Here is a 7,533-nt window from a genome sequence, read left to right as displayed (position 1 = left end):
ATTGATATGTAAATAGTGGCGGCATTTATATGTAAATAGCAGCAGACCGGCAGCATTGATATGCAAAAAAAAAAAGTCGGTATTCATATGTATATCATGCCCCCCTGAGGTCATATCCACCACCTATACTGAATGGTGAGGGTGGACATTAGTGGACAGTGTAAACCCCTATGACAGTGGTGGCCAGTGTTGAAACTCCTCTTTATATTGGCAATCGGTAAAAAAAAAAAAATCAGCATTGCCATTGATCACACCCTCCCCCCAGCACTGCCAGTGATCCCAGGAGTCCTAGGAGTTTTCTGTCTATTAATGGGTCCCCTCACCTCCCCAGTCCATGGTGTGCAGGCAGTGAGGAGATTATGTTCTGTAACCTCTAGCAACCAATAAGTAAGCAGTAATGATGTGCAGTAACCTCTAGCAACCAATCAGTGAGCACAATTGATGTACAGTAATTTCTAGGAACCAATCAACAAGCAGTAATCATGTGCTGTAACCTCTAGCAACTAGCCGTGAGCCGTAATGTGTACTGTAACCTCTAGAAACCAGTCAGTGAGCGGTAATGATGATACACTGTAACCTCTGGCAACCAGTCGCAATCGCTGCCTGATCTGATTCAGTAAACAGATTTTGAGTCTAGCTGCTATTTATTGTATGTCTCAGAGCAGGTGGAGAGCTAAAATGCATGGGGGGGGGCAAGAAAAGTTTTGACCAGGGTCCAATCAATATTAAAGACGGCCCTGAGTTTGGCACATTCACCTTGGGCTCTAGGTGATCTTGTGCCGGCACTGACGGGGAACCCTAATGTCATGTACAGGACGATTCTGTGTAAACCCTGATTGGTAAATATTACTTCCAAGGAATGAAGAGATAGACAAATTTTGGAGGGTCAAACATTTTTACTACTTTTATCTAGGGCTGGGAGATTTTCTTAAAAAAAAAAAAAAAAATTGCGATTTTCCTAAAAAAAAAAATTGATTAACGATTTGAATCGAGTTTTTTTTTTTTTCTATGTGGACACCGCGCCGGTCCTTAGGAGCTGCGGGCAGGAGTTTTTAGGCGAGGCCACGGCTTCGGCCTAGTCCGCAGCGTCCGGTCTCGCGGAATAGGCCGAAGCCGCGGCCTCACCTATAAAACTCCTGCCCGCAGCTCCTCGGGACTGGTGCGGTGAAAAAAAAAAAAAAAAAACCGGAAAAAATGGATTTGCTTAAATTTTGAATCGATTTGACCTTTCAACTCGATTTAAGATTTAAATCGATTTTTTCCCCTGCCCTACTTTTATCTAATAATAAAAAAAAAAAAATCATCAAAAGAACTCCATGAACTACCGTCTTCATGACGGAGAACATTCTTGCATTGAAAATCAGATTTTTATAAAGAAATGTCAAGCTTTTCAAGGGAAAAGGGCCATATGCAAATCAACGGAGCTGCTGCAATGCATTCTGGGAGCGGTGATGGCCAATTCAGCGTTTGAAGGGATTCTATGGCAACATCTTCACCTGCGCCCCGGGTTCGATAAGCTTGATCTCTGTCATTTCTTATACGGTTGGATGAATGGACCGGAATGTGGACTGTGTGCGTCGCTTTTTAGATTGCAGCATTCACTGTGCTCACTGTCAGGCACTCCAGAAGCAGTTTCGTTTATAGCCCAGCAAGTATGAGCCAAGCATTCAGATCATGGTTGCGGAATGTCCCCGAGGGCCGGAGCGGCTAAGTTTGACAGCCAACTCATCGAGTTTCCTGTGTATTTAGTAAACGAATGTAGCGGCACCCCCCCATAGGGGCTGCTAAGAACTGTGGTATGTCTGTCACCCTGCCCAGCCCTGCATTCACTCTCAGGCACTCCTAGACATAAAGCAGTCAGTGAACTTTGTATTTTTTTGTTTTATTGAGGGGTATAACTTGGATGGGGGATATGGGATGCCCAGCGTGAATAAACAGCGATCGGTTACTATGTACACTCTCTGTACATACTCCTTCAGCTTCCTCCTCCACAAACTTGCTTGAAGCTCCTGACTCCTTGCACCACCAACACATCCCTTACTGCAGACTGTTACTTCCAGTCACCTCCAGCACATCACTTGGTTCCCCAGGGACAGCTAGCACTTTTTGTTGGTTAGGCCTGACACTGACTCAGCCAGGCCTCAGCAAATGCCCTTTGCAGCCAGGACTGCAGGCCCCAATGGTGCAGCAGAAAAGTCCTTGTGCTAGCCGCCCTACTAATGGCTACTGACCACAGTTAGCCCTCTTCAGGCCCCGCCAGCCCTCCTGGCTTACAGCTGCCTCTTTCCACTGCCCCTTCCACCACAGTCCACACTTCAGGTTCTGCACCCAGTCCTCTCAGGCGTGCCTCCCCAGTCCTCCTAACTGTGCCTCACTCACCAGCCCTCCTGGCTGCAACCAGTTGTCCTCCCTGGAGCCTCTTAGCAGTGCTCTCTCCTGCTGTCCTCTCCTTACTCTCTTATGTGCCTCTGTCCAGGACCTCTTCATGTGTTCCTGAAAGTGGTCCCAACTGCACCCCAGCCCAGGCCCAAGGTCACCCCCCCTGACTGGGGAGCTCCCTCAAAGGCCCCGACAGCCTCCACACTTTCTCACTCCAGCTCTTCCACCTGACAACTCCCTCCCTGGCTGGGCTGACCCTGGGTATTTAAGGAGACCTGCCCCCTGCCAATCCAGATTGGGGATTGGTCAGGGTTCCACTAACACCCCTGGTGGGGGCGTGACCGGATGCTGAGGTGAGGGAGAGCGTTGTAGCCAGACCTAGCCCTCGCCCCTCGCTCTCACTCCCGCTCCTGATATGAGGATACAGCGAGGCCCGAAGGAGACGCTGAGGAGGGGGAACGCCCGAAGTGCCTGGAAGCCGCCGCGGCTGTGATACGGTGCCTTGACACGCTGAGCTGTGATACGCTGCCTTGACGGAGCTGAGCTGGGCTACACACACAGAGCTCTCCCAAGAGTGACATCAGCGGCGCCCAGCCCAGTGAGAGAGGGGGGCGCCGACACCCGGGATCGAGCAGCGGTGTTGGAGAGCCCCTGATAGAACTAAGCAGCAGAGGATTCTGTCCGCAGCGCTGGAGGGGTGAGTAGGTGGTTGCTTACATACTCACCCACAGTACATCATAGTACAAAGGTCTATCAGGAAAAAGCATTTACAGCTGACAAATCGGTGGGGGGAAAAGGCACACAGATCCAAGCCAGAGCGGAGTCTAGCATTGTGTTGGGAATAGTACCCTGTCGGCATGACGAGGAGGAAGAGGATGGAGGACGGATCAGCTCAGGAGGGGCTGGGGGCCCCCGGTTCCCGTGGCACCAAGGAAAAGGGGAACCAAGTGGCAGCTAAGTTGGAGCGCTTTGCGCATACCCCGAATCAAACCCCTAAAAAGGCCAGCAGCACAGGGGGAGTTCAGCATCAAATTGGCCACCCTGGGAGGAGAAGTCAGACCCAAGAAAATGGGGCTTTGGCAGCTATACCATCAGCGGGCCCAGCAGTAGGAGGAGGCCCGGAAAAACAACAGGTCTTGGGTGTGGAGGGGGCAGTAGTGTCAGAGAATCTAATTGACCAAACTGTGTGGACTGCACAGAGGAAACCCAAAACACATATAAGTGAAATAATGGTGTTTAATAAATAAGTGACAAGTAAAAGAAATATAAACAGTGCAAAACCAATACAACAAACCCACTACAAACAACAATATATACAAGGAAATGGAGATACCGTAATCGTAAACAAAGCCAGGCCAAGGTCATACACAGGGAGATCAAACCAGCAGGACAGGAAGAGGGTGGATGGATGGGATACAGGGCAGGGATCCAAGGTAACCAGGAACAGAGGGGATAGGCTCAGGATAGGGATGGGATAAGATCAGGTCAGGTCAGGACAAGGCAGATGCAGGCTCAAGGTCAAAGTAACGGGCAGCAAGGTTAGAGTGCAGGGAGAGAGAGAGAGAGATACCAAGGCGAGCAAGTGAGGGCTCGCCAGGTATTTATAGGGCTGACTAATTGGCTTCAAGTTACACCTGAGCGCAGGGAGTGTTGTCTGCCCCCTACTGCCAGGATCCATCCGCTGGTGGACATCAGTACTGCAGCCAAAAGATGACAGGACACCAGCAGGGAAATATTCTCCTGACAGTTCAACACTGCCAGGAGACACCTGCTGGTGGACCCCAGTACTGCATGCCAAATAATATAACTTACCAGCGAATGGACCCTTTCCTGACAGTACCCCTCCCTAAAGGAGCGGCCTCCGGACGCTCCAACTGGTCTTAATTGTCCATGGTCTATGGCATCAGGCAGAATGGTGGAGGAAGGTATGTCAGGCTGGTCATCAGGCACATCTGGGCAGACGGCTGGCATGTCAGAGTCATTAAGCTGGGCAGCAGACGACAGGAACCACTCAAGCTGGGCAGCAGACGACAGGAACCACTCGAGCTGGGCAGCAGACGACAGGAAACACTTGAGCTGGGCAGCAGACGACAGGAAACACTTGAGCTGGGCAGCAGACAGGGACAACTTGAGCTGGGCAGCAGACAGGGACAACTTGAGCTGGGCAGCAGACAGGGACAACTTGAGCTGGGCAGCAGACAGGAACAACTTGAGCTGGGCAGCAGACAGGAACAACTTGAGCTGGGCAGCAGACAGGAACAACTTGAGCTGGGCAGCAGACAGGAACAACTTGAGCTGGGCAGCAGACAGGAACAACTTGAGCTGGGCAGCAGACAGGAACAAATTGAGCTGGGCAGCAGACAGGAACAAGCCGAGCTGGGCAGCAGACAGGAACAAGCCGAGCTGGGCAGCAGGCTCCGGGTCATCGAGTTGGGCAGGAGGCTCCGGGTCATCGAGCTGGGCAGGAGGCTCCGGGTCATCGAGCTGGGCAGGAGGCTCCGGGTCATCGAGCTGGGCAGCAGGCTCCGGGTCATCGAGCTGGGCAGCAGGCTCCGGGTCATCGAGCTGGGCAGCAGGCTCCGGGTCATCGAGCTGGGCAGCAGGCTCCGGGTCATCGAGCTGGGCAGCAGGCTCCGGGTCATCGAGCTGGGCAGCAGGCTCCGGGTCATCGAGCTGGGCAGCAGGCTCCGGGTCATCGAGCTGGGCAGCAGGCTCCGGGTCATCGAGCTGGGCAGCAGGCTCCGGGTCATCGAGCTGGGCAGCAGGCTCCGGGTCATCGAGCTGGGCAGCAGGCTCCGGGTCATCGAGCTGGGCAGCAGGCTCTGGAACATTGGGCCGAACAGCGAGCACCGTAAGGGCAGGCCAGATTACAGGCACCGGCTCAGCAAGCTGGGTAACGGACCCTGGCCCAGTGGGCTGGGTAACAGGCCCCGACTCAGCGAGCTGGACACCGGGCACTGGTTTGGCAAGCCGGATAACGGATACTGGCTTGACAGGCCAAGTGACGGACTTCGGTATAGCAGACTGGGTAACGGGCACCAGTTCAGCGGACCGGGTAACGGGCACCGATTCAACAGACTGGGTAACGGGCACCGATTCAGCAAGCTGAGACACGGGCACCAAAACTCCAGGCTGAAACACGGGCACCGAAACTTCAGGCGGAGACACGGGCACCGAAACCTCAGGCTGGGATACCAACATCACGACATCAGGCTGGAAGACAGGTACCAGGATATCAGGCTGGAGGATGGACACATGAAACCGGAAAGCAGGCTCATCAGGCTGAACAGTGGGCACATCAGGCAGAACAACAGGCGGAACAGGTACATCGGACTGGTCAGTAGTCGCTGGAGCGTCAGACTGGAACATGGACACTGGGATTTTGGGCTGAGCAGCAGGCACTGGGACCTCAAACTGGGCAGCGGACACAGGCATTGGCACAACTGGCTGAGTCGTAAACACTGGCACATCAGGCTGGAAAGCGGACTGGAAAGCCGGCACCGAGACATCAGACCAGGCAGCGGGTGCTGGAACTTTAGACTGGGCAGCAGACACAGGCGCTGGCACATCGGGCAGAACAGCAGGTACATCAGACTGGTCAATAGTCGCTGGGGCGTCAGACTGGAACATGGACACTGGGATTTCGGGCTGGAAGGCAAGCTTCAAGACTTCCGACTGGAAGGCAGGCATATCAGACTGGATAGCAGGTGCATTAGACTGGAGAGCGGGTGCGTCAGACTGGAAGGTGGGCACACCAGACTGGAAGGTGGGCACACCAGACTGGAAGGTGGGCACACCAGACTGGAAGGTGGGCACACCAGACTGGAAGGCAGGGACATCAAGTTGGAAGGCAGGGACATCAAGTTGGAAGGCAGGGACATCAAGTTGGAAGGCAGGGACATCAAGTTGGAAGGCAGGGACATCAAGCTGGAAGGCAGGGACCAAGACATCAGGCTGAAAAGCAAGCTTCGGGGCATCAGGCTGGGAGGCAGGCGTGAAGACATCAGACTGGGGAGGGGGCACAGACTGAAAAGCGGGCACCGGGACTTCAGGCTGGAAGGCAAGCTTCAAGACATCCGGCTGGAAGGCAAGCATATCGGACTGGATTGCAGGTGCATTAGACTGGAGAGCGGGTGCATCAGACTGGAAGGTGGGCACACCAGACTGGAAGGCAGGGACATCAAACTGGACAGCAGGCACAGGCATTGGCACAACAGGTTGCGTAGAAGACACTGGCGCATCAGGCTCGGTAGCAGGCACTGGTTTGACAGAATCAGGTGGGTTAGTTGGTGTGGAAGCAAGTTGGGTTACTGGCAGGATCGTGTGGGTAGGAAAGAATTTTTGTTTCTTTTTTGGTTTAGCCCGTGCAGTCTTGTATGTAGGTGCAGGGCTGAAAGAAAAGAAAGTAGCTGGATCGAAGGAAGACCAAGGAACTGTAGCTAGAGAGGGGTTTTGTGGGACTGTTACAGGTGGAGGAGAAGAGACAGGTGGATTGAAGGCGGGATAGGTGCTACACTTGGAGACTGGGTAGTAGTATTTGGTAGGGGGTTTGATAAACTGGGCTGTAGCTGAGGTTGCCATAGGCGACGGGGAGATACATTTTTGGGGAGACAGAGGATTAATGGCAGGGCTGGAGTATTGTGGCTTAGCAAAAGACAGGAGATCTGACCATACCTGCAGCACAGGTTGAACAAACGCTGATTCACACACAGCCTGACTAATCAAGGATTGCACTGACTGGATGCAATTAGACAACACTTGCTGTGAACAGTTGGAATAATGTTCCATAAAATAGGCTGGATCATCCTCTAACAACCAAACCAGGGATTCAACTTGGCCATAATTGAAGGGGGGTGAAAAATCATCACTTCCCTCGGGAATGCATGACAGGGCTGGTTTTGCACATAACTGGATCAGGGGCTGAACATCTTCAAAAGACATATACCCCTGATCCACTAGGGAATGAGCTGATCGGATAGTTTCCATCAGCCTGTCACTAGTCCACCCTTTTAAAATCTGGCGACAATATTCACCATCCTCTTCTGCTAGCAGAGAATAATAAAGGATTTCATCGAAATCCATATTAGCAGACCCGATAAACCAGGATGGTTTCCTCAATGCAGCCACGTCTGGTCAGGGATGGCCTTGGTATAC

Source organism: Aquarana catesbeiana, linkage group LG12, assembly GCF_042186555.1.
Source record: "Aquarana catesbeiana isolate 2022-GZ linkage group LG12, ASM4218655v1, whole genome shotgun sequence".
Taxonomy (NCBI): domain Eukaryota; kingdom Metazoa; phylum Chordata; class Amphibia; order Anura; family Ranidae; genus Aquarana; species Aquarana catesbeiana.
This window is presented reverse-complemented; position numbering follows the sequence as displayed.